Source organism: Petaurus breviceps, unplaced genomic scaffold (genome assembly GCF_028583685.1).
Source record: "Petaurus breviceps papuanus isolate PSGF00001 unplaced genomic scaffold, PetGlider_PUasm1.0 567, whole genome shotgun sequence".
In the NCBI taxonomy this organism is placed as follows: domain Eukaryota; kingdom Metazoa; phylum Chordata; class Mammalia; order Diprotodontia; family Petauridae; genus Petaurus; species Petaurus breviceps.
The window spans coordinates 9,374,769-9,380,923 of record NW_027186383.1 but is presented as its reverse complement, the minus strand read 5'-3'; the positions used below and the strand labels follow the sequence as shown (position 1 = coordinate 9,380,923).

General features: G+C 47.4%; 1 protein-coding gene across 1 annotated transcript in view; it reads left to right on the top strand.

Annotated features, from left to right (window-relative positions):
• Positions 1–6,155, top strand: part of HES6 (hes family bHLH transcription factor 6) — a 312,570-nt gene that overhangs the window by 89,910 nt on the left and 216,505 nt on the right. The window lies entirely within an intron of this gene.

The following is a 6,155-nucleotide window of genomic DNA, read 5'->3' as shown; positions in this document are numbered from 1 at the left end:
CTTCCTTCCTTCCTTCCTTCCTTCCTTCCTTCCTTCCTTCCTTCCTTCCTTCCTTCCTTCCTTCCTTTCTTTCAACGATCAGACTTAAAGAGATGGAAACATGCCCTAGGTCACTGCAAGTCTTATCACCATGTCATTGAGGGAGCGGAGTGTGCAGCTAGGGGACTCCAAAGTACACAGAGTGCTTTGCCTAGAATAAGGAAGACTCATCTCCCTGATTTCAAGTCTAGTTTTGATGAGGTATGGGCTCTGGGAGCCCCCTCAAGCCCTCCTTGAGTCCTTCAGGTACAGCCTCTGGGAACCCACCTTGAACTCTGATTAAATCATCTTATTTGATGAGGCATTAAGCCTTACATTGTGGCTGAGCCCCAAGCCTCTGTTACTAGACTTCCTACCCTTGAGCCTATCAAAGTATTGATCCTTCCTTGAACTAGCCTAGCCCACCATTGTTTGTGGTCTCCAGGTGGCCTCCAGCGACTTCCCACCCTTAATCACTCATTAACTCCTCCTGAAGACCCTCCCCAAACTCCTCCCCTAGACCACCCCTAGATTCTTCCCACAACTTTCTGTACATAAGATCCCATCCTGTCTTCATGTTTGTGAGAGTGCCATACAATGACCTAGTACAAACTTACTCTTTGTCTAATGCAAGTGAACTTTTAATAAACTTTTCTTTGACTGAGAGAAGACTTGAGTGGAATTAATTTGGCAGGACCCAGCATGTTGGTATTTTGAGGTCTCCAGAGCAACCCTAACCCTCTTTATGGGTAACCTCTTCAGCCTTAGACACTTACTAGCTGTGTGACCCTGGGCAAGTAACTAAAAAAAAGAGTCATTGGGGCGCATGGGGGAGAGATGTACATTTCAACCCCAAGGATTGGAGTTTAGGTCTTGGTTCTGCCACTTTGTACCTGTGTATTCTGGGCTAAGCTTGACTTGGGCCAGTCCTTGGGGAATTCAGGTTCAATATTAGAACAAAATGGCATCTTTCAACAGTTGTTCACAAAAGGAGACTGAAATAACAAGGATATTCATTGAGGACCCCATGGATTGAATCATCTTTTTGGAGCTTCCCTGCCTCTGGTTTGCCCATCATGGTCTGCTAGCCAAACCAAAGAGAAAAGCTAAAGCTTTCATGTTTTATTTTCTACTGAGTGACCAGCAAGTGAGGCCAACAGCTGAAGCTTTTATTCACCCCGACCAGTTAAGGCTGAAGAGTGCTTTCAATAACTTTTAAGAAAAACTGGCCTAACTTACACGGGAGGGGGCGGGCAGTAGTTGGGCCATTACCATTTTCTAAGGGGCCTTCCCTCACATAAATGACTTTAGGATGGTTGCTGGTCAACTTTGACTTTGAGGATGTAAGGAACTTGAGAGGCAGCATTGAAAGAGGAAAAGTTCCATTTCCATGGAAGGGCAGCCACCAGACCTTTGCCCTTGATTAGAGGCCTTTGAGAGTCGGCCTCTCTTCTTCTGTGAAGATGGACAGATGCTTTCATCTCTTCCTTGTTGCCAGAGAGCAAGAAGTCCCCCAGCCCTCGAGTCACCCTTTGGTGCTCCAAGCCCCCTGAGGAGCAGTGTTCAATGATCCTAGGGGCTGTATTGGTGGCAATGGGGTGGCTGCCAACCAGTCCTGGATGGATGGGCAAATGATTATGATTGGGCCTGCCTTTGCCACTGCCCCTGCCAGTGTGCATTCTCCTAGGGTCCCTGAATCTGCCCATTCTGATCCTGTTAGGGCTTATTTGATCAGACAGGGTCAGACTTGGACATTTTGGCAACTGAATAGAGGATGGATTGGAGTGGAGAGAGGCTTGAGGGGGGCAGACACCCCCCACCCCCACCCCCAATAAGCTATTGCAATAGTGCAGGTGTAAGGTGATGAGGGCCTGCACCAGGGTGGTGGCAGTATCAGAGGAGGGCAGGGGTCATATTGGAGAGATGTTGTAAAGGTAGAGCTCATACCCTTTGAGGGCAGAGTCTTTTTTATTTTATTTTATTTTATTGTCCTTGTATCTCAAGGGCCTGCTTGGTGCATAATAAATGCTCATTGAGTGAATTTTTTTATTTCTTTAAATTCTTCCTTAGGCCAGAGTCCCAGTGGCCCCACTTTAGTTACACCTCTGATTCGAAATGCCAGGCATTGTCCACTGCATCACCCTGAAAGATCTTTACTTCTTAAAGCCTATAAATTGGCCAGATTTCTCCCATCTAAGATGCCTCTTTCTTGTGGCTCCAGATTTGTTCCCCACCCCCACTCCCTGGCCCCTGTGACTGCTGTACTGACCCAGGACACCTGGGATTGGGAAACAGTGTCCAAGTCCAGGGGGGCTGCACACAGCAGCCGGTCTCTTTGATGTGACCCAGCAGCCATGTTTGTGTAACCAGCATGGCCTCATTCCAGGCTCCCTCTCCCCAGGCAAGCATCCTGGGAGGTGGGGAAGGACCAGCTGGCCGCTGGCCACGGTGGTCTCGTTTGAAGTCCCCCTCACTGCCCTTACTCTGCTCCTTCTGGTCCGTTTCACCTGTCTGGAGAGCTCCCTTAGCTTCAGCTCACTCCCTCCACAGCCTCCCCACCTCTCTGCCTTCCAGCTCGGGGTACACTGGGGGCCATTCCATCTCCTGCCCTGGGGCCTTTGCCCAGGAATACTTTCCTTTGAGGGCAGTGTCTGTTTTGCTTTATTTTATTGTTCTTGTATTTCCAGGGCCTGACATAGTGCCTGGAACACAGTAGGTGCATAATAAATACTGGAATACTTTCCTTCCTCATGGCATCTGCCACTGACCCTCCCAAGCCAGCCCTCCTCGTTCCAGCTGGTCTACCCTACAAATATATCTGCTCTCTATCCGATGAGCATTTATTCAGCTGCACACTGGTTATTTCTCCTTGAGGGCAGGGACTGTTTCATGCATGTTTTTCTATTCTGATGCCTTATCAGATAGTTCCTGGGCACACAGTAGGTGCTTCATATATGCTTGTGGAATGGACTGGCTACATAGTCAGTCAATACATTCTATGCCTACTATGTTCCAGGCACTGCCCTAACCCAAGGGGATACAAAGAGAGAAAAAAGGCCTGCACAAACAAAACAAAGCAAAAACCGAAAGTCTCCTCAATGTTTCTGCTTCAGGGCGATTTCAATGGTCTGGGGAGTGCTCAGTGAGGAAACTCCTTCCGCCATTGATGCACCTTCCCTCCATGTGTTACTTTGGAGAGCTGTCTAGAAGGTCATTGAGAGGCAGGGATGACCTTGGGTAAGTCATTTAACCTTGACAGGCTTTCCTTGTGTGTTAAAAGGGGGTGCCAGACTAGAGGCCACCCTGGCTCACTGTCAGCTCTTCCCTCCATCTCCTGACTCCAGGCATTTTCCCTGGCTCTGCCCCAGGCCTAGAACACATTCTCCTCTCCCCTTATCTCCACCTCCTGGGTTCCTTCAGGTTCCAGCTAAAATCTCCCCTCTAGGAAGGAGTCAGTCCTTCCCAATTCCCTCTGATGCTGCTGCTGATTCCATTTTATCCTGCCTTTATCATTTGTTGTGTGTAGGCGTTTGCATGTTGTCTCTTCTAATAGAATGGGAGCTCCTTGAGCAGAGGGGTGTGTGTGTGTGTGTGTGTTGTTTGTTGTTCCCAGCACTTAGCACAGCACCCTATCAGTACATAGTAGGCACTTAATAAACGCTTATCAACTTGACCATGGCCCTAGATTAAATGATTTGCCCAGAGTCACACAGCCAGTCTGTGTCAGAGACAGACTTGAACCCAGGCCTTCCTGACACTGAAGCTGGCTCTCCAACTACCACACAGCATGACTACTCTCACTCAGATGAATGACAGATATTTTTGACAAGACAAAATAAGGTGTTATTTTTTTTTATTAAATAAGTAGATTGCTGTTTCATGTAGGAAAAAGTTAAACATGGATATATCAAAAACATGAAATAAACAAGAGAATAATGGCCCCAGGGCTTGGCCCTCCCAGATCCCAGACTGAGGACCACTCAGGGATCCAGGAATTCCTCCCATTTTTAAAGATCTCAGAGATGGTCAACCTCAGAAAGGAAGGCCCTCCCAGGTCAAGCAGCCACCTCTTCAGAAGCAAAAATGGGCGCACCAACATTGGTGAATTTATTGTTTGAAGAAAAGGCTCAAGGGCAGGAAAGTTGGTGTGAGGCTGTTGGCTTTCATGAGTTGGCAATGTGAACATGAGTAACGGCTTGTGTCTCTGGTATTGAATTATTATTCGTTCCCAAAGTCTCATGCCCACCAACAGCCCCAGAGGTAGGTGCTGATGAAAGTGTTATCACCACCCTCCACCAACCCTTTACAAATAGAGGCTCCAGAAAGCACAGACCCAAGAATGGTAGAACCTAGAGCCCAGGCTCTAGTTAGTGGTCATTGCTGAGCCTTGAATCAGCAGGAATCTGGGAAATTTGGATCTCCATAACCCATTCCCAGCCCAGTTTTTTGCCCGTAGTGAGCACCCAACGGGCAGTCATTGAAGGCATAAATTAAGAATGTCTCCTTTTCACAGAAAATACTAGAAAGTATTGGAGATATGGGGGGGTCTATGGGTATGGAATATTGTATACATTGTTGGACATAATCAATAAATCAGTTCGTTTTGTCTAACTTCCCCCCCTCCACCTTTGTTACAAAGGAAGATTCATTGGGAGAAGAGGGAAGGAATCTATCTAGCAAGACTGATTAAAAAAAGACAATTTTAAACAAAGTAAAAGAGCCTAGAGCCATCTTGTAGACAAGTCTCCCCTACTAGAGACAGATCAAAGGAAAGGGAAGGAGAGAGCTCCCTGGAAATATCTACCTCCCAGCACCTCCAGGGCAGTCTCAGAAGCATCATCATCCACATTTAAAGCTGAGAACTTGAAAACTTGACCCTAAAGAAGACCCTGAGGAGGGCCTTTCCATTCTTCACAGAGTGGGAGGGCTATGAGCATGTAATGCCCTGGGAAATGTCAGGCATGCTTGAGGCGCTGCTTAGTTTTGCGAAATTTTTTTTTCTTTTTTATTCTATGATAAGGAATGGCTCTCCAGGAGCAAGGAAGAATAAATTTGGAAATGACAGGGATAAGGTCTAGATTTACATGATTTCCCTGAAAGAGGGAACAGTCAGACAAGGAAACTGCCTCCACCCAACTTGGCAGGTGGCTAAGTATGGGCCCCACCGCCATCTTATCTGTCAGTGTTGCCTCAGGCATCCAGTGACTTGCCCAGGGTCATGGAACCTATATGGTCAAAGACAGGTCTTGAGCTCAGGTTTCCCTGGTCCAGAAGCCAGCTCTCCATCCACTATGCCACCTTGCTTCTCATGGGAGATGAGGGTAACATAAAAGCAAGAGACATCAGCCATAAAAATTTAACGCCAAAACAACAAAACCCCCCAAACTGGCCAGGGTCAGTTTCACTCAAGCCATTTTTGTGTCTGGTGAAATAGCTTGGTCTCTAAACCAGTCCTGGCACACACTCTTCCCCTTGAGACAGCTTTAGGAGGTGGAAGTTGGCATCATTTCATTTGCTAAATGGGAAACACAGAGCATTGAAATGTCTTGGCAGAAGTTGCACACCCTTCCATGAGACCATGTCTTCTCAGAAAGGAATCAAGAGCTGAATTGGGATTCTAACCTATGTGTCTTCCTTATAGACTGGGGGCAGGGTAGAGAGGAGCCCCTAATTTCCCTGAGGAAATGAATAAATGGCTCACTTAAGCTCTTCATAAAAGGTTGGCTCGATTCCTGGACACTAAAGGGAAGACTCAGTCTTTCTGAGCAATGACTGAATGGCCCCAGGGGGTAGCTCTGACCTTCATTGGAAGCTGAGATCTGGAATGGTTCCTATTTCCAGTTACCCCTAACTACTAATCTCCTCTTCATTCAATGTGCTTGATGGGGAGCTCAGCTCCCAGGGCCAACATTTCCAGATGATGGGCCACAGAATGGAAGTCTTCCTTCTCACAAGGCTGCAGTCATTCCCTTCCTGGGCTCTTGGTACAGCCCCATCTTGACTCCCAAGCCCAGGTTGCTCCCATTTGAATTCCATTCTTCACTCAGAACTGCTCTAGGAGAAGAATCTGGGAGCTGGGGCACTAAAGAGTCTATGCTTCTCTCTCTCTCTCTCTCTCTCTCTCTCTCTCTCTCTCT